The sequence below is a fragment of the Anabrus simplex genome, chromosome 1 (assembly GCF_040414725.1).
Source record: "Anabrus simplex isolate iqAnaSimp1 chromosome 1, ASM4041472v1, whole genome shotgun sequence".
NCBI lineage: Eukaryota > Metazoa > Arthropoda > Insecta > Orthoptera > Tettigoniidae > Anabrus > Anabrus simplex.
The window spans coordinates 508,765,167-508,791,326 of NC_090265.1; the positions used below are offsets into that span (position 1 = coordinate 508,765,167).

Sequence of the window (26,160 nt, forward strand, 5' to 3'; positions counted from 1 at the left end):
TGAATTCCGCGCCCGGATGTAACAGAGTAACCTCAAATTCTCGAAAAAACAAATTTCCTCCGCCAATCCGATTGCACCATCATTTTTAACATAACGCGAAGAGGAACCCTTATTTTTTTGTCGGTATAGTTCTCATACCTAGATGCATAGTCGCTGCTTTACAACGGAGCGCTACAACGTGCTATATTTCGGATGTGAAAAAACTAATGATCATTTTACTACACACGTTCTGTAGCATTGAGTACTTCGTTGGTTTAGAGGTAAAACTCACTAACTGACATTTTCATTATTCTAGATAAATGGAAGTTTCCCTGGCCATAATTGAACCAGAAATGCAGTTGGTGATTTCTTCTAAAATAAAATATTATATAGAGCCTTCGTATGCACTCGATGGCCTCTTAATGAGACAGAAACAATAATGATGTTATTTGTTTTACGTCCCACTAACTACTTTTAAGGTCTTCGGAGACGCCGAGGTGCCGGAATTTGGTCCCACAGGAGTTCTTTTACGTGCCAGTAAATCTACCGACACGGGGTTGTCGTATTTGAGCACCTTCAAATACCACCGGACTGAGCCAGGATCGAACCTGCCAAGTTGGGGTTAGAAGGCCAGCGCCTTAACCGTCTGAACCACTCAGCCCGGCGAGACAGAAACAGCAATTTTGATCTGACACCATTTAAAACTCACCTTCAGCCGAAAGTGCAGTTGGTGCCTTTTACCTCTAAACCAACGATTTGTAAATACGCCAAAGATGCAGAAAACTAAACGTGAATAAGTCATTCATTTTCCTATACACGTACAGACATTCGACTCTACCAAAAAGTTGCCTGTGCGTGGTATGTGCCTCAACGATCCATTAACTCTTAACTGCAACTCTGTTCGGCGAAATACGTATACAGAAGGCAGGTGGCTATTTGGAAATTCCTGAGCAATAATTGTATATAAAAGAAACATTGTGACTACATTAAATATGTATTACTGCCGGCTGTGCGGCGGTGATTAATGAAAGCGGGAAATTTAAGAGTTAGGGGAATTATTGGTCCATGCGTTATTGTGTGGTTAGAAAATAATCATGTTGGGGGGGAAAACATGATGAAACCTTAACGGGAGATAATAACAAAGTGCCGTTCACTGGACCGTCTGCGAGCTTCGCCTGCATTCCCATGCTGACAGCGGCTATTCTATAGTGCTATTGTTCCAAATACCAGCCGGCTACCATAGGCTCGAAAACCAAGGCTTACTAACACTAGGGGGCGTATTAGGCGTGTATAGCTGAGGAACACACGACAAGCTGCCGTCCGAAGGTTATCTCTTCGTAATCTGACGTAAGGTATCCTACCTGCAGGCAGTAATTCCCCAGCGAAAATCAGTTATTGGACATCCCATTCATCATTAGTCCACGTGTGACACTAATAAGTAGGAACACCGAGCTCGACAGCTGCAGTCGCTTAAGTGCGATCACTATCCAGTATTCGGGAGATAGTGGGTTCGAACCCCAATGTCAGCATCCCTGAAGGTGGTTTTCCGTGGGTACCCATTTTCACAGCAGGCAACTGCTAGGGCTGAACCTTAATTGAGGCCACGGTCGCTCTTTCCCATTCCTATACCTTTCCTATCCCATCGTCGCCATAAGACCTATCTGTGTCGGTGCGACGTAAAGCAACTTGTGGCTGGCCACCTGGTATCCACAGCCTGTTTCCAGTCATTCAACCGGGTCAGGAATGGAATGAATGAAGCCCCATCTTGCGGCGAGGAAACCTGTCGCACTCCTCTGGGGCAATGATTAATGAATGACAAATGAAATGAAATTATATTGGAGTGTGTTTCTGGAATGAAATATGACAGGGGAATATGGAGTGCCCGGAAAAAACCTGTCCCACCTCCACTTTGTCCAGCACAAATGTCAAATGGAGTGACCGGGATTTGAACCACGGAACCCAGTGGTGAGAGGCCGGCGCGCTGCCGCCTGAGCCACGGAGGCTCTAGTCACCTAACATTACCTCCGCCAAAGCACACGGAATTCTGGAAAAGATGAAATTAGTACATACAATTAATTAAAATGTACGGAAGCATAATTTTCAAAGACAAACGTGTTTTTAAGAGGAAACTCTCTATTACCTTTAGCATAATTGAAAACAAGAAAAGATCAATAACGCCAAGAAATGTTAAGAAATAAACACCATTACACGCACATGCCAAAATTTTATTAACTTTGTTCTTGTAAGAATCCTGCACTGTATGGAATACCTTTGTCGGAGAACTGTACACATTGAATTGCACAATTAAATGTTCAAAGTGTTGCCCATTATTTTCCGCACACACTTGTAATCGGTCGTATGATGAATGGATAACACAGCCGAACACGCAGACGGCCTCAGTGCGATGTTCCGTATCCTCTGGAGTTTTATCTGCTGAGGAGTGCATCTCAAGCGTCAACTTCGCACTAAAATTAGGGGCTCAGATGGTGGAGCCGCACCTTAATTAATGCCACGGTAGCTTCATTCCCAGAATTAGCCCTGTTCTATCCCATCGTCACTATAAAGCCCGGCTCCATGGCTGAATAGTTAGCGTGCTGGCCTTTTGGTCACAGGGGTCCCGGGTTCGATTCCCGGCAGGGTTGGGAATATTAACCATCATTGGTTAATTTCGCTGGCACTGAAGCTGGGTGTATGTGTTGTCCTCATAATCATTTCATCCTCATCACGATGCGCAGGTCGCCTACGGGAGTCAAATCAAAAGACCTGCACCTGACGAGCCGAACATGTCTTCGGACACTCCCGGCAGTAAAAGACATACGCCATTTCATTTTTTGTCACTGTAAAAGCTGTCCAAACTGGCGCAACGTAAAAAATAGGAAAACTTCTTTCTTTTGGCTGACCGCACTCCATCCAACCATCTTTAGTCTGCTCCGGCGAATCTTCCACACACTGTCCAGTCTCTCATTCGCTTCTGATCTGGCAGTAATATTTCCATCCGAGTCTTCCGCTTGAGACAGGACACACTCTGCACAACCTCTTTTATTTACGTCGTTTTCTCTTCTGACCCTACCGATATTTGCATCTTATTCTCATCTTCCCTTTCTTCGAGGAGTCCTAAAGTTTCATGCTCTTACGTGATTTCTGCTTGAGCCTGCTAATCTCTCAATGCAGCAATTAAACCCAGCACAATATCTCGTAGTCCCCTAATTGCCTCCCGTGCTGTCTGAGTTAGGAGTTTGCTTGTGTGCGCTATTCCAAGATTCAAATTTCTGTGTTGACAGCGGCCGTACTGATCGCTGTATTCTTCCACACTCACCTCCTGAAGCATACTGAGAACCAATGCCCAGTCTCGCCCTCAATTCCTTAGCCTAGCCCAAACTTAGGACAATTACATCAATTGAACTACAATGCTATATACCGGGTGAGTCACCAAGCATTACCCCGGTGATATTTCTTAAGGTCCGCCTCTGTGGTGTAATAGTTAGTGTGGTTAGTTGCCACCCCCGCAGGCCCGGGTTCGATTCCCACCTCAGCCATCCTAGAAGTGGTTTTCCGTGGTTTCCCACTTCTTCTCCAGGCAAATACCGGGATGGTACCCAACTTAAGGCCACGGCCGCTTCCTTCCTTCTTCCTTGTCTATCCCTTCCAATCTTCCCATCCCCCACCAAGGCCCCCGTTCAGTATAGCAGGTGAGGCCGCCCGGGCGAGGTACTGGTCTCGCTCCCCAATTGTATCCCCCGACCCAATGTCTGACGCTCCAGGACACTGCCCTTGAGGCGGTAGAGGTGGGATCCCTCGCTGAGTCCGAGGAAAAAACCAACCCTGGAGGGCAAGCAGATCAAGAAAGAAAGATATTTCTTAAGCAACATGGGATTTTTAAAAACGACTTTCACACACAGAACGTTAGGATAGGGGCTCATGAAATTAGTGGATACAATCAATTTAAAATGTAAGGAGGTATAATTGTCAATACAAATGTATTTTTAAATGCAAACCCCCTATTGAAAGCGAGAAAGGAGAGTAATAATGTATTTTGGTATAAGGTAATACGTTAATTCAATCCCGAGCGTTGTCTGATGAAAAATTTGGAAACCGACAGGCTTCCGAGAGGGTTGTTCGAACCCGTCATCTCCCGAATGCAAGCTCACCGCTACGTAAGTTAAATGGTAGCAAAATTAGACTTAGCAGGGCTGTAATCGTGACACGTGTCTGATAAGTTTTGAACGCACCCTTATATGCCAGGGAATAATGTCCAGTGTTTGGTGATACTAATCAGTTGGGTGGAGCCCTCCCCCCCTCCCCCACCCTCATTTCTTACATCACAAGAACAGATAATTTCGAGAGTAATTAATGGCGTGTGGCCTGCGAAGAACTCTGGTGCAGATCTTTCGAGCTGACACCGTATAGGCGACCTGCACGTCTATGAGGATGGGGCCCTACCTATGATGAATTCTAATGATGAAAACAGCACACACTCCCAGCCCTCGAGCCATCGGAATTAACCAATCAAGATTAAAACCCTCGACCCGGCCGGGAATCCTACCGGGACCCTCTGAACCAAAGGCTAACCATTTAGCCATCGAGATGATCACAGGTGTTCAAAAACTCATTTCACAGCGAATTCGTATCTGTGAACCCTCTTGATCGTAAGTTGTTGTCCGGCTCCATGGCTGAATGGTTAGCGTGCTGGCCTTTGGTCACAGGGGACCCGGGTTCGATTCCCGGCAGGGTCGGAAATTTTAACCATCATTGGTTAATTTCGCTGGCACGGGGGCTGGGTGTATGTGTTGTCTTCATCATCGTTTCATCCTCATCACGATGCGCAGGTCGCCTACCTGCACCTGGCGAGCCGAACTTGTCCTCGGACACTCCCGGCACTAAAAGCCATACGCCATTTCATTTCATCGTATGTTGTTCAAATTTCATAATCCCCATTCCGTGCATGATTAGTTTACCTTTTCCTGTAAACATAACTTTGAAAACAAGATCAGATCGGAAATGTTACCACCTGCAGAGGAACGTTGCGAAACTGTCTCGCATGCAACACGTTTGCATAATTCTGGCGAAACGAAAGTGAAACTATAGTTCAGCGCACCAGCAAGCTATGTGACAACGTACTGCAGCTCTTATTAGTAGTGCTTATATTTTGGACATGACAAGATATTCTGACGATGTATTTTTCGTTTTGTGTTCACTGTTATGAATATCGATCTTAAAACCCTCATTAGCTCTAATCTAACGAAACAAGGAAGCAAATTTCCTGATCATCTACAAATTCATTTCTACCTATTCTGGACCCATTTGCAATTTAAAGCCCCCTCCCTCCGCCGGGAGGAGGAGTTTGGCTAGATTTGCTGGTACCGGTGCAATTTAATGCTCCTCGCCCAGCTGTTATGTGAAAATTATTATTTAATGGAAAATGTATAATTGAAATTGTTTTAGTGGTTGATTTACAGTTATTAGTGAAGTTAATAGTTAATAAATAATAATAATAATAATAATAATAATAATAATAATAATAATAATAATAATAATAGTTAATAAATAATAAAATGCCCAATGTTGCTTAACTGTGGTTTAGTGAATTTAAGTTATTAGTTGAAGAGAGTAATTAAGTGAAGTTAAATTGGACTCGTTCGATTATTTACTAAGTGTATGGCTGACACTAATTTAGTGTTTCAGATATGTGGTAGCATTGGAATGGTCACCCATCCAAGTACTGACCACGCCCGAAATTTACCTTTTTTTGGGTAATGGGACTTTATCTGATCTCCTAGCAGAGGCTAACATTTTAGTAATCTAATGCGTTTAGTGTTTAATGAAAGCGTGCAGATGTTGATTTTTGAAAATAACAGCATTATTTATGGGCGTTAGCGTGGCACCGAGCCTCGATCCGAGACCAGTTCCTCAACTTTAAGATTGAAGTGCTTTTAGAGGTGTTGAGTTTAGGAAGTGAGGACCTATCCTGAGAGAGAATTACAACTTACGAGCGTGCCATGGTGACCACAAGGCTCTAGCGGAGTGTGGCAATGTTACACTCATTGTGCCATGCTGCTCTCTTTCATCTTTTTTACCTTCCTTGGTCAACTCTTGTTCTGCTGCAGCCCGAGCAGAATCAGGATTGCGAGACTACAGAAGTTACTTGTTTTATTGTCTTTATTTAGCCAATGTTTACATTCGTGCAAGCGGTTGATACATCCTCTTTATTCTTCATTACGAAGGAATGATAATCCGTTCCATTACACAACAAACACCAAACCGATAATTCAGCGCTAGGATAGTGTTGCCAGATAACACTGAAAATGTCTAGAGTAAGACGAGGTGGATCCTCAAGAACGCTGCGTGAAGAGACGGACTTATACTTTACCATCCCCGTGTGGGTGGGGGCGGTAGAATAACACGCAGGTATCCCTGCCTGTCGCAATAGGCAACTAAAAGGGGCCCCAGGGGCTCTTAACTTAGGAGCGTGGGTTGGAGACCATGAGGCCCTTAGCTGAGCCCTGGTATTGCCAGGTTTCTCACTTGCATCTATCCTATCCGACCTCCCTTAGTATTAGGTATCGAGGCCTAGAGACTCTTTCATTTCCACGCCCTTCGTGGCCCTTGTCTTTCTTCGGCCAACACTTAAGTGTCGGATCCCTTCCATTCTTTTCTCTCTGACAAGTATATTAAGACGAACACAAACACCCAGTCCCCGAGTCAGAAGAATGAATCATACGCAGTTAAAATCCGCGGTTACCGGGCGAGTTGGCCGTGCGGTTATGGGCGCCCACCTGTGAGCTTGCATCCGGGAGATAGTGGGTTTGAACCCCACTGTCGGCAGCCCTGAAGATGGTTTTCCGTGGTTTCCCATTTTCACATCGGGCCTTAATTGAAGCCACGGCCGCCTCCTTCCCACTCCTAGGCCTTTCCTATTCCATCGTCGCCATAAGACCTATCTGTGTCGGCGCGGCGTAAAACAACTTGCAAAAAAAATCCGCCGTCCGGTCGGTAATCGAGATCGGAGCCATCCACACCGAAGGCCAGTACGTTGACCGTTCATCCAGGAGCTGGAAATTATTATTATTATTATTATTATTATTATTATTATTATTATTATTATTATTATTATTATTATTATTATTATTATTATTATTACGCTATTTGTTTTCTTGTAACTGTTAACATTCTTAATAAACATCAGAGAGCCTGAAGTTTGCTTTGGTGGGGTTTTAAACGAACTAATAATAACACAGTATCATCATCAACAACATCGTATGTCCTCAGCTACAGAGTAGCAGACCTCTTGATTTGACATCATTTACGCTGCCTGAGTGTCAATTTAGATATTCCGTTTTATTCTACCAGATGGCAAAGAAGCCGAAACTTTATCGGGCGAAACCATAGAACAACAACATACACTATATCAATCGCTCCCGCCGTTCAGGCACCCGTCCGAACGCGTACGAAGTTACCTTCTACAATGACTACTCTGCCATACCATTAGGAATGGTTGATCACGGTGATATGCTTACTTTTAAGTGTTTTCTTCAGCAAACCAAAGATGTGACTGTCGCAAGGGGAGAAATCTTGGCTGTAACGAGGCTGTTTCGTAAGACTCCAGCAAAAAAAAGCGCCGACTGTTTGCAGCCTGTTGAGGAGCACACGTACACTTCTTGACAGTTCTCCCAGTCAAAACACCTACTTTCCACAAACGAAACGCTGCATGACAGTGGTGGTTTCTGGTATAGTGCAATGGAGCGATGAACCTCTAGTTTACATCAAATTGTACTCAACTACGTAATTTCCATTACTCCCTTGTCAATCTTGAAGTTCTTGCTAAGTCCATCTATCCGTAATATACTCGTACTGGCTTTCAATTCATATGAGTTGCGCAAGGTCCGTGGCTGGATACTCGTGTGGAGTGGAATGAACCCCCTTGCAAGGTGATCTCTCCGTCCGTACCTAGGCGAAGGGAGAGGCGAGGTGCGGGGGGACTTCGGCCAGTACGAAGACATAACCAGGATAACGCAGAAACACATCTATGCTTTACGCATGCGCAATATGCAACTCTGTCAAGTCTCTCGCAAGTCATGTTTTTGTTGGGGTTAGAAAAATGTAATAATATGTGCCTGCCATCTATGGGAATTGAACTAGACAGAAGAGAATTGTGCATAAACTAGCGCTAGTGTTGAAAAGCATCATTACTGCCAAAAGTCACATTAAACTGCCAAGTTCCAATTGATACCTTGTCCCAAATATATCAATACTTACTAAACATCTATTCATTTGCCTTCTATGGAATAATTACTTTTTGAAGAGAAACTTAACTTGAGGCAAAGAATAGAGGCAAGGTAATACCAATGAAAATGCTACTTGCCTAGCCCACACGAGTTCTTAAAATTAAGTTACGAACATTGTGAACAGTGCGAATATACATCCCTAAAGTTTCCTCGTGTTTTTAAGTGTGATAGTAGTATTTACAAAAGGTTTTCAGTAATTATCATAATTCGTAACATTAGTGTACAGACGTGCACATTAATGGTGTCCCGACATAAACAATCAACACTGCCCCACTCCAGTACTGAAAAGAAGGGGAGAGAATGAAGGGTTAGTGTTGAAGGCCAATCCAGTACAAAACATGGGGGAAGGGAGTGAAGGGGTAGTGTCGAAGGCACAAATGACTCACCTTCTCGCTTAACGCATTGCTGCATGGACTGCATGCAGACAGCCCGCTACAAGACTTCGTTGTGATCGAAGTGGGCACAGTGGCGGATGTATTGAAGTACAGCATTAGGTTACCTACTCGTCCGGCCCCGCGGTGTACGGGGCAACGCGTCCGGCCACTCCGGGTTCAATTCCCGGCCGGGTCAGGGGGTTTTAATTGTAAATGATTATATCCCTGGCCTGGGGACTGCGTGTTTGTGTCGTCCTTAACGTTTCTCACATTCAACACTCAACACTTCCGCAATTCCAATTACATGCAGGTTCATATATTGTGCAAGTAGGGGCAAAAGAACTCTATAGGTTCGAACAAATAGCATTTTAACATAAAAAAATTAAAAAGTAACCTACTGTGATAATTACAGTATTAAGAGGTAAAAGAGATTTTTAACCGAAAAGTATTTTATACTAGTTAGGAATATTTTGTAGCTGCGTTATTTCGGGTCTACCAATCCTTCTTCACCTCGTTCTTGCCATATTTCTATCCATCTCCAAACTGTCTTAAGACTGCATGGTATTGCTTGTGCTATTGCTTGGGACCATGTGAGCCTCCCACATGCCAATAATACGGCCTCGATTCACCTGTGATAGGATAGGAGCCATCTTATTACAATGTTACAGTATAACGCCGGAATACACACACTGTGTATTCAGCACTACCTGTTCACTCCCTTCCCCTCCTTTTCAGTACTGGAGTGAGGCAGTGTTGATTGTTTATGTCAGGACACTATTAATGTGCGTGCGTGTACGCTGTACAAGCGTGTGAGTGTTTTCCTGCACTAATGTGCCGTTCAAGAAATGTTTTAGGACATAAAGAAGTTACATTACTTTGTCCGTGTGTGTATTTTTGTGCATTGTAGTTGTGTCCACAATCTTCGTGCCTGGGAATAATAAGAAGCTAGCTACATAATGAGTTTGAACAGTGTCCAGTTACTTAAAAAGACAAACTTTTCTTCCCTCTCTTTTGAGCGAAAACTTGAGATTAAGAATGCCGGACGCCCAATGCCTCATCTTGATATAACGAGGCAGACTAAAAGTAAAAGTAAAGAAATCGTGCGTAAATTCAGAATGGATACATACACTAGTGTTCAAAAGTTAAGCATAAGTTACGAGTAAACAGGGCAACAGGAAACACCCCGCAAATCGCACGACATATGCACCTACCAACCTTACGTGTTCGCTCTGTGTAGGAAAGGAGTGTTCCCTGCTTTGACTAGCGGCGTAACAGCAAGGTAAACACAGCCAGTGCCTGCGCCCCATATTCCCTCAGTCCTGTTTGCCCTGTTATAGTGTGCGGAATGTAGCCTCGTGGTGAACGTGGCAACATAATGGCACAACGACGCCATTTGGACCCCGTTTTGCAGGATAGAATACACGACTCGGCCGCCTGGAACCAGGCCAGGCACAGACCGAAGTCGCCGTATCCTTGAATGTGCCACAAAGTGTCATCTCCAGGCTTTGGAGACGATTTCGAGACACAGGAGATGTTAGTCGTAGGCCAGTACCAGGTCGATCAAGGGTAACCACCCCACAGCAGGACCGATATCTGGCCTTCACCGCCCGACGAAATCGGAGTGCACCTGCATGACAATTGTCGGCGGAGCTTGCAGCCGTCTCAGGGGTTGCCGCTTCCCGGCAAACTGTGTACCAGAGGCTCAGAACAGCAGGGCTGTTTGCCCGACGTCCAGCGGTGTGCGTCCCGCTCACTCCAGCACAGAGACGGGCCCGTTTACTGTAGAGCCGTCAACATCGAAACTGGACCATGAGTGAATGGAGGCATGTGCTCTTCACAGATGAATTCCGCTTCAGTTTGCAGAACAAGTCCCGTCGCACATCAACCCCTTAAGCGGGGAGCTCGGTACACACTAGCTTACTCTCAGGTGGGGAGCGATTTCCCTGATTGAAGAAAATATTTAATTACTTGATTAAAAACAATCTTAGACTAAAATGAACTATTGGAGGGCCAAAAGAGAAATATTTACTTCAATATAATGTATTTAATTCTTGAACAATTCGATTATTTTAATTTTCCAATACTTTGTGCAAAAACGTACTAAGTGCTTTCACACTGTGATATCAAGATTGCTTCTTCCTACCAGCAAAGCTCTGGTTTTTGTTTATACAGTAACTTTCACCTGAATATTTTAGGCAGTTTACTATCAATCTCTGACTGGAAATAAATGTTTCTGTATGTGTAAATTGTAGATTTACAAAGTTTACATATACTTAAAAGATGTACAATGGAATAAATTATAATACTCACGAAATTTTCTGTTAAGTTGTTTAGCGCTTTCGAGGGATCAAGTTTATATAGTCTCCCTACAATTACTAAGTGGCATAAACGGACTATATTACACTACAATACAGGTAATATTTACAGTCTTCACAGTGTTATGTCTTTTACAGCTGTTCATTATGATACACACGGAAGCAGATGAAATGAAATGTCGTATGGCTTTTAGTACCGGGACATCCCAGAACGGGTTCGGCTCGCCAGGTGCAGGTCTTTCTATTTGACACCCGTGGGCGACCTGCGCGTCGTGATGAAGATGAAATGATGATGAAGACAACACATACACCCAGCCCCGTGCCGTAGGAATTAACCAATTAAGGTTAAAATCCCCGACCCGGCCGGGAATCGAACCCGGACACCCTCTGAACCGAAGGCCAGTACGCTGACCGTTCAGCGAACGAGTCGGACACGGAAGCAGATCATATTATATAACCTGTCTCGCCTTCGCATAATTTATATAATTCCATTCCGAAACGCGATCGTTTTCTTGTTATGTAAACTTTCTACCCTAGCCACCCTTTCCATAGCAAGAGGTTCTCATCAATTGACATTTTGCCATCAGGGGTATAAGCTTCCAAAAATTTTGCTAACAGGTGGTCAAATACTGGATTCATCTCGTATATTTTTGGAGGAAGTTGTGCATTATTCACCTCATTGACATAGATAAAGCTGTGGAGGAGAGAACCGAGTAGCTGATACAACCACAGGAACATCGTGGAACGGGACCAGTATGCTGGTGGTGGCGTCATGGTGTGGGGCGGCATCGTGTTGAATGGCCGTACAGACCTGCACATCTTCATGGGTGGTCCGAGGAACACAGTTAACGCTCGAAGATCCAGGGATGAGGTACTGAGACCACATGTTCGACTCTTCAGAGGTGCGGTTAGTCCAACTTCCTCTTAATGGACGATAATGACCGACCGCACCGCGCTTCTCTAGTGGATGAATTTCTGGCTGGGAAAACATTCATCGCATGGACTGGCCAGCGAGGTCTGCGGATCTGAATCCTATAGAACATTCCTGGGATGTATTGGGGAGTCGAATTGCATCCCGCCAGCCTTAACCTAGGACCCTCCAAGACCTTCGCATTGCCCTTTCGGAGGAATGGGATCAGCTGCCACAAGAGCTCTTGGACCATCTGATAGAGAGCATGCCACGTCGCTGCGAAGCATGTGTGGCCGTTAGGAGTAACCATACACCCTATTAACAGCATATTTTGTTGTGGAAGACATTGCCAAGTTTTATTAGTTGTTGTCAACGGTGTACCTTAGCTATCAGAACCTTTCTGACACTTTTCTTTTTGGACAAGTTGTGTGACATGGTGTGTGAATCAGCTTCCGTTTGTTCAGCAATCCGTCTGACATTCCTATCAGGCGGTATGGCCTCCTTTAGTGATTATTCTTAACTTTTGGACACTAGTGTACAAAAGAACCGAGTGGATCTGTGGGTGCGAAATTACTAACATGATTTTTTTTCCATGTTTATGTTTCATGAGTGATGAAAACGAATAGACTTAGACCAAAGTCGGAGTTGTATATTTAGGACATTTGTCCCAAAAAAGAAAGAAACACGAAAGTTCTAAATCTTATATGCTTGCCCAGTTAGAATTCGATCTTCTGGGAAGACACGATATCCGGCAGCAACTTCGCCGTGCTTACAGGAAGTCTGTGGAAAGACACAAAGATCAAGTACGAAAAACTGTTATGTGCTGTCAAAAATTATCGACTGTGTAAAGATCTGTGGCGCGTTTGAGGTGGCATTGCGCGGGCATGACGAAACAAGTGAATCGTCGAATCCTGCCATATTTCGAGGGCTTGTTAATTTTAGTTCAAAAATTGACGTTGCATTAAGGGACCATCTGTCCAAAGCTACTGTTTTTAAAGGCACCTCCAAAGACATTCAGAATGATTTGCTTTCGTGCATGTTTGAAATCTGTCGTGAAAGAAAATCACCACAGCGCACTTCATGTCGGTAATCGCAGACGAACCACCGATATATCAACTACATCACAATTAGTTATTGTACTACGCAACGTTCTTCCCAACGGTAAGCCACTTGAAAGATTCTGGAGTTTCCTCTCACCCTCTAGGCATGATGCTAAGACAATAACAGAGTTTTTAAAATCTTCTTTGAGCGAATTTGTGGATAAACCAGATAAGTTGATTTCACAAAGTTACGATGGGGCAAATGTAATGAGTGATCGCCATTCAGGAGTGAAAGCTCTCATCAGATAATATTTTAAGCATGCACATTATGTTCACTGTTATGCCCATCCTTTGAACTTTGTCATGGCACAAGCGATAAACCAGAATGCGCATGTCCACGTATTTTTTTGCATATTTAAGTGAAATCCCCAGCTTCTTTAATACCTCCCCACAGCGATCAGGTGTATTGAACAAAGTTGTTGGTAGAAGTGTACCTCATCCTTCAAACACAAGATGGAATTTTAAATTAAGGACCTTTGAAGTAGTTTGCCGGCCCCGCGGTGTAGGAGTAGCGTGCCTGCCTCTTACCCGGAGGCCCCGGTTTCGATTCCCAGCCAGGCCATGGATTTTTACCTGGACCTGAGGGCTGGCTCGAGGTCCACTCAGCCTACGTGATTAGAATTGAGGAGCTATCTGACGGTGAGATAGCGGCCCCAGTCTAGAAAGCCAAAAATAACGGCCGAGAGGATTCGTCGTGCTAACCACCGACACCTCGTAATCTGCAGGCCTTCGGGCTAAGCAGCGGTCGCTTGGTAGGTCAAGGCCCTTCAAGGCCTGTAGTGCCATGGGGTTTGGTTTTTGAAGTAGTTTACAAGAACAGAGATGCCCTCATCGAATGCCTGGATCAACTGGAAACTACTTCTCGACATCCTAACACCATATCGCAAGCAAGAGGTTTGCATTTAAAACTGAAGCACCCGTTATTTCAGTTTTGGTTGGCTGTTTTCCATCAGATAATGCCTCATGTGGTCATTTTATACAGTCAGCTGCAAAAGTGAAGCTAAGATCTGTTGGACGTCGAAGGCGTACTTCCAGCTTTCGAGGCTGCTATGAAAATGTTTCGGGAAAATAACATTTACCACATCGCTGATGAACATGACAAACTGCCCCCGCCAGTGAATGTATCACGAGGGCCACTGCGTACCTCGAAACGAGTTGCGCCAAAAGAGAATTGTGACACGGTCATTCTTCAACCAAAGGAACGGTTTCAATTCACAAATCGCCTCCTTGCAGCAAACCAGTTTCGAGCTGAGAATTTCTGCAGCTTCGAGAAACAGTTTTCCCACTCACTTTTGCACAAAGCGTGTAAAGCCTACTCATTTCTCGACAAAGCGAAACTGAGACCGAACTTGAAATATTATGCATGAGGAATGATTTTCGGACTGTTTCTAGTGCTACGACTTTGTTGCATTTTCTTTTTAAAAATAAGTTGCAGAGTTTCTTTGGCGAAAGCATAAAACTTTTAAATATAGTTATTACTACTCCCATGACGACATCGGAAGCAGAAAGGTGCTTCTCAACCCTGAAGAGAATAAAGACTTTCTTGCGCAACATAATGACCGAGTATAGACTTAATGCTCTTGCTACGATGTCAATTGAAAAGGACTTGGTTCGAGACTCTGTGGACTTCAATGAAGCAGTTACAGATAAGTTTCTGTCCTTCAAGGAGCGCAGGATGGATTTTTTGTATAAGCTTGTCAGCATAGTGTAAGTTGATTGTGAAACATTTCTTATTTTACATTCGGTAAATTTCGGCATGTATTGTCTGCTTCTCTCGTAAGATTTCGTAAGTGAAAACTCATATTAGCTCGTTCTGAATCGTTCCTTTTCAAGTTCGTCCTTACACGAAGTGGGTCACCTTGGTGGCTAAATGAGCAGAAGTCGTCAGTTGACCACCTACTAAGTTCTTAAACTCAGGCATGCAAGGTCAGGTAACTGGAAGGCTAGCCAATATAACCGATCGCAGAAATACCACAGAACTGTGATTAAGGTGCCATTCTGTAACGGTGAGATGAAGCATACAGTACCTTCTTTTAAATACACACTGGACACAGTTTTGTAAAGCAATAGCCATGCTATCAGCCATCGATGGGAAGTCCGACTCGTTGGCTGAATGGTCAGCGTACTGGCCTTCGGTTCAGAGGGTCCCGGGTTCGATTCCCAGCCAGGTTGGTGATTTTAACCTTCATTCGTTAATTCCAGTGGCTCGGGGCTGGATGTTTGTGCTGGCCCCAACATCCCTGCAAGTCGCACACCACACATAACGCGCAGTTACCTACACATGGCAGATGCCGCCCACCCTCATCGGAGGGTCTGCCTTACAAGGGCTACATCCGGCTAGAAATAGCCACACGAAATGATTATTATCGGCGGGAAGGGCATTTTAATGTTTACTTAATATAATATTGAGTTTATTGCAAAAAATCTTCGACGGTAAACTTTTTTTCAGTCGGTTTTACGTTGCACAGGCTCAGACAGGTCTTATGGTGACGATGGCATAGGACAGAGCTATGACTGGGAAGAAAGCGCCCGTGATCTTAGTAAAGGTACATCCACCACCCCAGCATTTACCTGGTGTGAAAATAGGAAACCACGAAAAGCCGTCTTCAGGACTGCCGACAGTGTGGTTTGAACCAAACAGCGCAGCCAACTCGTTCAGTTATATTCACTTTACCTAGAACCCTTAGCTATTTAAATTCTGGGTCACAACTGCACCTGTCCTTTAAGGCCCGGTTTCACAGTATACGCTTAAGCCTTGGATCGGGCTTAAGCGGGAGCTTAAACTCTGGACGAGTTTCACAGTGGGGAGTGCAAGTGGTAAGCCGAGCTTATCTGTGACTGGCTTAAGCTGTATGAAACTGAGGTTTAAGCTAAGGATTCAGTTCAGATGGTAGAGCGCTGGCCTTCTTATAGCCCAACTTGGCAGGATCGTTCCTGTCTCAGTCCTGTGGTGAAGGTGCTCAAATTCATAGTTAGTGGGACGTAAAACCAATAACATTAACATTAAATAACTTATATTTCTGAATATATTTCGAGTCTCGTGAAATAATACAGTTTCCGTGTTCCGATATACAGTAAAAGAGACAAAAATGTCGATGGGTCACTTGCTTTCTTGGCTTACGCTGCGTGAACCATCAACGATAGACCCCAAGTGTAAGCGTGCGAATTGTAGAGCATAGAAACCTCTACAAAAAAGTCCGCGATGGTATATACCTATTTCCAACCGTTTGCCCTCTAGAAGCGATTTTATGCTATACTCAGCGGTAAAAAATATAACTCCTTAACATTAAATAAATATTTCGATATTATCCTCGAATTCCTCATCGAAATAAATTGTTTGACCTCCTCCAGTATTTTATAAGGATTACAATAACCTTGTCAGGACATTATTTGCATGAATGGTTCAGAAGTTATGGCCATTTTAGACTGTAGTGGTAATACGTGTCAGCAGGACGGGCGAGTGACCTTTTTTTAAACTTTATTTTTGTTACTATTATTGGAATCACATTTTCCGTTCATTTTTCTAAATTATCTTGGCTGATAAACGATGTATAACCTACAAGTCAATCAATCATAGGCTACGGATGTAAACAAAGATGAGAATTGAATCATTGCGCATGCGCAAGCATTACCAACTTCGGAGATGTTCAGCTTAGTAAAGCTGCACATGGTTCCCCTACTGTGAAACTCGTAGGGCCGATTGCAAAAACGGTATTTAGACTATGTCTACGGCTAAACAATGCCTAAGTATGGCTGCCGCATTATCACTTAGACACTGTCTAAAACCGATGTTCAACCGGTCATGTTTAAACACTGCCGAGAGCACTGTTTAACCTCAAATGAGAGGAGTGAAACACAATCGGAGGTTATGTACCATGAAATATGTAATCTGTATTATCATGTCGAGACGATTCCGGGAAGAAAGGTTAGTCCGACGTCCTCTCTGTGGGTCCGCCCGCTGCTAAATCGCAGCAATTCGTTTGACATGCACGGGGAGATAATCATAAAATAAGGTTTCACTTTACGAGAGACTTGTTTCTTGAGACTGCCAAAGTGACAGTCCCGTAACTGTCAACTTGAATACAATTCTTGGCAACCGATATATTTTATTATATACATGGGGTAATTTCCATGGAATTATAGGTCACTTCGACTACAGACATATCAGAATTATGTGTCCCGATCGTCTGAGGGCTGTCACATACATCAGCCGGGAGGGATTCACTTATATTTACGGCCAAGTAAACACACATAGTAGTGAAAACTAAAAAGTAGATTGTATGGGACTTATACGATTATATATATATATAAGTTTTCGGCAACTATCAGATAGGAAAAGACAAGTGGTGGTGATTATCGTTTAAAGAGGACTGGGGAAGAAAAGTCGTGACCATAATAACAGCCCTAGTATTTGCCTGGTGTAAAAATAGGGAAACTACGGAAAACAATCTTCACAGCTGCCGATGATGCGTTTCGAACCTACGATCTCCAGAATGCAAGCTACATCTATACGGCCCGTACAACACATTTTCGGTTACACATTACTATTGCTTCATCTTCCCTTCGTTGAAGCTACCGTAATTTATGAGTAGATTACACACACTGTAACAACGCTATAAGCAAAGCTACACTTCCCCATACGGTGGCTTGTCACTTTACTGTCGATAATATTATGAGATTTAATTTCCACCGAAAGCGATACTCTTATCTGTGGGCAAGTCATGCTCAGCCATATTTGAGTAATGTGTAGGAAGACAAACAGATGACTGGCGTTCGGCGCGCGCACCGACGAATTTCATTGGTTGCGACAAGCAAAGAGTTACATCAAAGATACTTCTGTCTCCACTTTTAAACTAAAATAGAAAGTTTAAGGGATGTCTAGTTAAACATCGACTGAACATTGTTTATGCAATGGAAGATCGTGAATGATTTAGACGTTGATTAGGTAGACGATGTCTAAGGCTTAAAACTAGTCATCGTTTCTGCAATCGGCCCGTAGTGTTTAAGCCAAAGAGTAAGCCTTGCTTAAGCGGCGTGCGTGGCTTACTAAAGCTTCGGCTTAAACTCAAACTGTGAAACCGGGCCTAAGAAGGGCGTAACGACTGCATCCAGTAGGTTTGCTTTTCACGGCTATAGGTAAAAGTTAGGGGTTTTTCTGACCGAGATGGTAAAGGCGTGCTCGGTTCACTCGGAAAGTCGTGGGTTCAGTTGCCCGTCAGAAAGCCGAAAAATGTTCAAACAAGTTTTATGTCTCTGAAGAGGTGCATGGCCTAGGGTATTAACCAGCCCATACCAAAGATGAGTAGCGGGTTAATTTCTAGGGCAAAGTTAGCCGAGCGTAGAGTTAACCACTCTAACCAACTTAGTGCCGACGTTATGAATGGCGGAAGCATTTAACTTACACTCCCCCGGAGGCCTTCGTAGCCTAAACAAAACGATTTTTGGTTTTTATAGGTCCGAATCACCGAAGTAAAGGAACTGTAACCTCGTGTTTACACAGATCGAAGTCTCCAAGCATGAATCATTGATCGTCCCTGATATAACTTTCCGTGATACTTATTACCATTCCAAGCATCTTTTCACCTCCTATAATATGGATATACAGCTCTTAACGTCACCTCCATCAGAATCAATCAACCTGCATATTGGTCTCGTCTCAGAAGGACACTCTCCTTGCTGCTTCTCTTCATAGAGCTAGAGAAAATGGAGACAAAAGAAAATGCCGTCATAATAATAAAGAACAAGAAACAACAAAGGTAATCGGTGTGAGTGTAGAGCAGTTACAGTTGCTCGCCATAAGAGCAACAACAATTTTTTACAACTTACTTTACGTTACACCGATACAGATAGGTCTTATGGCGACAATGGGATAGGAAATGCCTATGAGTGGGAAGGAAGCGGCCGTGGCCTTAATTGAGGTTCAGCCCCAGCATTTGCCTCGTGTGAAATGGGAAACCACGAAAACCGTATGCAGAGCTGCCGACAGTGGGCTTTTGAACCCACTATCTCCCGTATGCAAGCTCACAGCTGCGCGCCCCTAACCGCTCGGCCAACTCGCCCGGTCATCAACGCAACGGTATGCAATGTCCCCTAAATGCATGACGATGTTTTCCTAATCACTCACCCAACGAGCACAGAATAATATGTGCTCGTTGCAATGCCCCACTTTGTGAATGTACATACAGTAAAAGTCCGCTATAGCGAGCACTGCATATAACGAGAACCCGTTATAACGATTTTTGCAATCCCTTCAAAATGTCTATATTTCTAAATTTATATATTGAGAAATTCCCGCCATCATACTATACGACACATGATTGCGACCTCGCTGAGGGATCACGGTTTCACGGTGCACGAAGAGGTCTCTGGCCTAGCTACCGACGGGAGTAACAGACGTATTGACATGATAGCCTTTCAACCAGCTAGCAAGCAAGGACTAATCTTAGATCCCACAATACGCTTCGAGTCGCACGTTGGCCAGGCCGAAGAGGTGGACGCCGAAAAGAAGTCAATTTACCAGCCAACTGTAAACTACTATAAAGATAAATATCACCTAGACAATATTTCCGTCCATGGACTCATGATCGGAGCTCGAGGCACAATCCCTAAATTTCTTGTACAGCTATGGGATTCTCTCGGTCTCAGCCGGACACGACTTCACGACATCGCTATCGCCGCAATACGAGGTTCAGTGACCATACTCCGCAATCATCTATATAACATCTGAAAAACCGTAATGCAAATCTATTCCTGAGCCTTTTGGTGAATCTTCTACCTGGCACACTAGCAAAGTCAACAGTAACTTAGAAGACAAAATACTGTGTAGTCGACATACTTTGTCCTTGTGGCAGCCTCCGCATGGGGGAAGTTGTAATAATAATTAAAAAACCTTCGGTTAAAGTGAGAGCCCTATCACTGACGCATCCGTTGTTACGAGCGATTAAGCGCGCGCAATGTTTTCCATTACCGATATTTATGCATCCCATCGATTACGATGCATGCGATTAGTAATACCCGTCGACTGCTGTTCCGTAAAGAAAATTCGAAATGAAAGAGAACATATTCTCGTAATAAATGCATAAATAACGTGTCCGATACAGTTGTTAACTCGTTAAAAATAAAGGCTGAAATAAATGATCTCTTAATTTTAATGTTATGTACTAAAATTAAGTAAGAATGTAACACACCTCAATTGCAGAGTACATCACTGATTTCAGAGGATAGTTCATATTTTCTCGTGTCTAGTTAAATTTCGGAAAGGGTATTCACTTTAATTTTTTAGCGAGGAGGTTATCATTTCTTTACACGCGTTTCAAATATGTTTTTATGATACAATAAACGGTTAGGTTAGGTGACACCGTTTGAAGAAGAAAACCGATATGTTTGCCACAGAAGCCTCTGGAGTGATACCGCATTTTTTCGAATCCAAGACGTTTTTTTTCTCAGAATCTCATGCGAAAAATGCTATGGGGTTAAGATACCCTTGAAAGCCTAGAGGAAGGGGTGGAATATAAATTAATACGACCACAAATAGTATCGAATCAATAGTTTTCGGCGTCGCTGAGATGATTAGTGATACTCCGGACTTTTTGAAGTCCAAGTTGAGCCCCCTTTGGCATAAGTTAGGTGGTTGAGAAAGTTTAAAAACAACATTGTCCAAATTTATCGAGATAATGGAATGTATGTACGTTCCAGCGTAGCTATGAACGAATGAAGTACTGTTTGAGGTAAGAAACCCCTACAACCACGGAGGAAGGGAGTGAAATATATATAACAAAAAACGACCAATGATAGCGTCGAATCAATAGTTTTCGGGACTACTGGAGCGATTTCAAACAAACTTCGTACACTTATGACTTACTATCAGGAGAAAAACTGCGTGGGGGTATGACAAACTTAGTACGTCTAGGGGTAGGGTTTGGAGGGGGTGAGATCTTATAAAAATCGAAAATAGTGTCGAATCTATAGTTTTCGGGGTCGCTGATGTGAATAGTGACACTCCGGATGGCGCTTAAGTCCAAGTTGAGCTTAATCGGCAGGAGGTGAGAAGGGGTGAAGAAAATAAAATGTCCAATATTAGGGATGTTTCTGTGTATGTTCCAGAATATCTGTCAACTAAGCTTCGTCCAAACATTACCTACTATCTGGAAAAAAATACTGTGGGGGCAAGACACCTTTAGGAGCCCTAGGGGAGTGAAATATAATTATAACTAAAAACGACCGATATTAGTGTTGAATCCATACTTTTCGAGAATACGGGAGTGATTTCAACCAAACTTGTTACACTTATGACTTAATATCAGGAGGCAAACTGCGTGGAGGTGTGACAGCCCTGGAACCCCTAGGGGTGGGGATGGAACGGGGTTAGATGTAAAAATAACCGAAAATACCACCGAATCAATTCTTTTCGGGGTCGCTGAGATGAATAGTGACACACTGGATTTTTTAGAAGTCCAACTTTTCAAAATGACCGAGCTAATGGACATGTGTGTATATTCCAGCATAGCTTTCAACGAAAATTGATACAAGTATGACTTAATATCTTGAAAAAATGCCTTGGGAATAAAAGACACGTAGCCCCCTAGAGTAGGGGTGAAATGTAAAAATAACCGAAAACGACCGATATTTGTGTCGAATCCATTTTCGGTGTCGCTGAGATGAACTGCGACACTCTGGATACCGTTTAAAATAAAGTTTAGTCCCAATCGGCAGACTGTAAGAACGGGTGAAGAAAAGTGACTGAGTTTAAGGATGTATGTGTGTATGTTCTAGCATACCTCTCAACCGACTTGGTACTCACTTGACTCGCCATCTGGAAGAAATTGCTATGGGGATAAGATACCCCTAGAATATCTAGGGACTGGGGTGAATTATAAAATACACAGAAAGAGGGGTGAAATATAAAAATAACATATAACGACAAATATTAATCTACAGTCCATAATTTTCGGGGTCGCTGAGGTGATAATGACACTCCGGTTGACAGAATTCATATTCAGCCCCCATCGGCATTGAGATGAGAAGGGTTGGAAAATAAAATGTCTAAAATGACCGAAATTATGGATGCATGGTCTATTTCTTCCAGCATAATCCTCATACAGAATTGGTACACATATGACTTCCTATCTGAAAAAAAATACTGTTGGGGTAAAACATCCCTAGCACTCCTAGGGGAGGGAGTTAAAAGTAAAAATATACGACAATTACTTATATTAATGTCAAAAACATTGTTTACGAGGTCGCTGAGTTGAAATGTGTCACTCTGGATGGTCAAATCAGTATGGAGGTAGAGACAGTGTGAAAATTAACGTAAAAATAACCGGATTGTGTCCGACTAGTTGGCTGAATGGTCAGCGTACTGGCCTTCGGTTCAGAGGGTCCCGGGTTCGATTCCCGGCCGGGTCGGGGATTTTAACCTTCATTGGTTAATTCCAGTGGCCCGGGGGCTGGGTGTTTGTGCTGTCCCCAACATCCCTGCAACTCACACACCACATATAACACTATCCTCCACCACAATAACACGCAGTTACCTACACATGGCAGATGCCGCTCACCCTCATCGGAGGGTCTGCCTTACAAGGGCTGCACTCCGCTAGAAATAGCCACACGAAATTATTACCGGATTGTGGATGTATGTGAGTATGTTACAGAATAGTTCTGAACGAAACTTGGCTCATATATGACTTACTATCTGGAAAAAAATACTATGAAGAGGAAACATCCCAACCTCCGCTGGGGTTGGGGAAGGAGGGGATGACATGTAAATATAATGGAAAATAATCTATATTAATGTCGAATCCATGGTTTATGTGTCGCTGAGGCGAATTCTGACGCTCCGTATACAGTTCATCCACGTTCAGCCTCCATTAGGACGGGGGGCTGAGAGGGGCTTAAAAGTAAATAGTCTAAAATGGCCGAGATTAGTGTTGAATCCACTGCTTTTGGGGTCGCTAAGCTGACTGGTGACCGTCTCAATGACAGCTGAAATCGTGTACATCTATAGCGCGACGGGTAAATCCATATAGTTATCACGTCTTATTAAGGACAAAGTTTAACTCGAAAATGAAATAATCTAAACTTGAAATCAAACACAACTATATAATTCTAAAACTACACAATAGTTTTTAAAATATCAATCAATATCTCCATAATGATTTCTATAAAAATTCACTTTCCACATAACTACGTAACAGGTAATACAAATCTTAAAGGTAAATCGTCCAAAACTATTCGGGCAACACTGGGTACCACAGCTAGTTTTAAAATATAAATTCAAAATTTGTATTTGATGTTTGCTAATAAGAATATGAAGAAAGAAGAGGAAATGCACTTGTGCCATATTTTTATCTCCCATTTTTCCTATGCAACCTTCTTTGACCACTTCTTCTCTTGTCACCCTGGGCTTATGAGCCCCAGGATCTCTCACGTTTACACCTTGCATAACCCTTTCCTTCTTTTCGTCGATACATTCATTTGTCAAAGGGTCAGAACTCTTTCTCCGACGATTAACATTAATAATCATGTTAATTGGTTTTACGTCGCACAAACTATATTTACGGTTTTAGGAAACGCCGAGGTGCCAGAATTTTGTCCTGCAGGAATTGTTTTACGTTCCGGTAAATCTACCGACACAATGTTGTCGTTATTTCCGCATCTTCAAATACCAACGGCCCGAACCAGGATCGCACCTGCCAACTTGGACTCAGAAAGCCAGAGATCTAACCGTCTGAAGCACTCAGCCCGGTGAATTGATTCATTTTAAAAGGGCGCTCGTTTACTCTTTAAAATAACAATCACCACCACCACCATCATCACCAGAAAGGGCACTTGTCCAACAGAAAGAGTTTTTAAAAATCGGCTCAAATACTTTTTCGTTTCAAGTTATCAAATTTATTGAGATTGATGTTTCTACGGCCCAAATTAATACCCATGAAGCAAATTTCAAGTAATATCTCCGTTACGATTATTAGAACAGTCGCAGTAGTGGTCGGTCCAGTTTCTCTTCTGAGTAGCCGAAGCAAAGTCTTCGCGAAACGTAAAGATACGCTGCAGTTTGACTCTTTCATACAGTCAAAACCCAAAAATATATCTATTACAGAAATAGTTTGATAAGACAAATGTGTTCTGTTCACTAACACCATAAATAATAATAATAAAAATATCCTTAAAACAAACATTTTGTTATTAATAGAAATATATATAGTATATTTATTTACGAAGTACAATATTGCTCTTCTTCGGGTTTAACGTGGTAGATAGATAGATTATTTTATTAACCACCAGAAGGCTATTCCCAATTACATATGATGCACTACACCTATAATCAATTTCGTACAACTAACTTATATTTACAAATAATCACAAACTATAATGTTCAAAAATTAAAATCTTACAATACTACATAGATATCTATTTTGCCATATGTAATATTTATTGCATTTCTAATTGTATATCAGAACAGAAGCAATCCACAAATTCCCCAACACTGTTCAGTGTCCGCAGTGACTGTATTAATCACGAACTCCTGTAGTGTTGAAGCCTCCGTGGTTCAGGCGTCAGCACGCCGACCTCTCACCGCTGGATACCGTGGTTCAAATCCCGGTCACTCCATGTGAAATTTGTGCTGGACAAAGCGGAGGCGGGACAGGTTTTTCTTCGGGTACTCCAGTTTTCCCTGTCATCTTTCATTCCAGCAACACTCTCCATTAATATTTCATCTCAGGGAAGCGCGACAGGCTTCGGCAGCCTGCACAATTCCTATCCTCGCTGCTAGATGGGGGCTTCATTCATTCATTCATTCATTCCCGGTCGAATGACTGGAAACAGGTTGTGGATTTTCATTTTTCCTGTGGTGTTCAGTTCTGCACTTAATATCATGAAATGTGGCTCTGTGTCTTGTGTTTCGTACCGGAACATGAAGTGGTATTAGCTGCAGGAGCTTCGGACAATATATTATATTTGTTATGCATTTTATTGTGAACACTGCGTTAGCACATTTGCGACGCAGCAGTAAATTCTCCATCTGCTGCTGTTGGCAAAACTCAACATATAATTAAGACGTCATCTTAACTCCGAAGACCCTTGTAACTCACCCACTTCATAAATTTTACCTGCACTCTCTCTAGTGGTTCAATTAAATATTGTTGGGGTGGTATCCAGATCTCCAACCCTGACCTAATATAAGAAATATATAGAGTTTTCAGGGTCCGAACAGAAACAAAATCCCTACTATTTCTCGTAAGAAAACCCCAAAACCCAAGAGATTTCCTTGTTATAATATCTGTATGGCCCTGGAAGGAATTTTTTTTTTTTTTTTTACTAGTTGCTTTACGTCGCACCGACACAGATAGGTCTTATGGCGCCGATGGGGCAGGAAAGGGCTAGGAGTAGGAAGGAAGTGACCGTGGCCTTAATTAAGGTGCAGCCCCAGCATTTGCCTGGTGTGAAAATGGGAAACCACGGAAAACCATTTTCAGGGCTGCCGACAGTGGGATTCGAACCTACTATCTCCCGAATACTGGATACTGGCCGCACTTAAGCGACTGCAGCTATCGAACTCGGTCCTGGAAGGAAAGACCATTTGCATTGCTTAATAAGATAGCTAAATCATTGACCATATCTACACGGTTTAAATATACGCCATTGAAAGCATAATTATACTCGACAAGGGATTTCTTACGAGTAAAGTTGATTGCATTGCACTTCGAAACATTGACCTGCAACCTCCACTTCTTATACCACCCATTCATACGAAGGGCATCTGATTCCAAAAGTTTGCAGTCGTTTTCAGACTATATTACCTCAAAAATTTTAAAATCATCTGCGCATGAGAGACACTTGCTCGAATGAAAGATAGAAGGCAGATCATTAATCACCAAAATGAACAAAAGGGAGCCTAGAATTGAACCTTGTAGAATACCCGATGTAGGGGTGGTACGGAGAAGATAGAAATTCTTCAGATTTTACAAGACAAGTTCTATCGAATAGATAAGCTTTCAGCCATTCTCGGATCCTTCCATGCACCCCATACGCAATTAATTTAAGAATTTTATGACAGCCCATACTGACTGAAATAAGTACACTGCTTGTCAAAGTTTTTTTTTTTTTTCATATTAGTATAGTTATACGTTTGCACTAAAAATTAAATATTTACGGTAGTAAAGTTAATTTGAACTGTTCCTGCTTAACGTATGTTTAGTA

The 26,160-nt window shown here is 42.9% G+C and overlaps 1 protein-coding gene across 2 annotated transcripts in view; it reads right to left on the reverse strand.

Annotated features, from left to right (window-relative positions):
- LOC136868467 (sialin) overlaps window positions 1–26,160 on the reverse strand; it is a 184,891-nt gene that overhangs the window by 127,433 nt on the left and 31,298 nt on the right. The window lies entirely within an intron of this gene.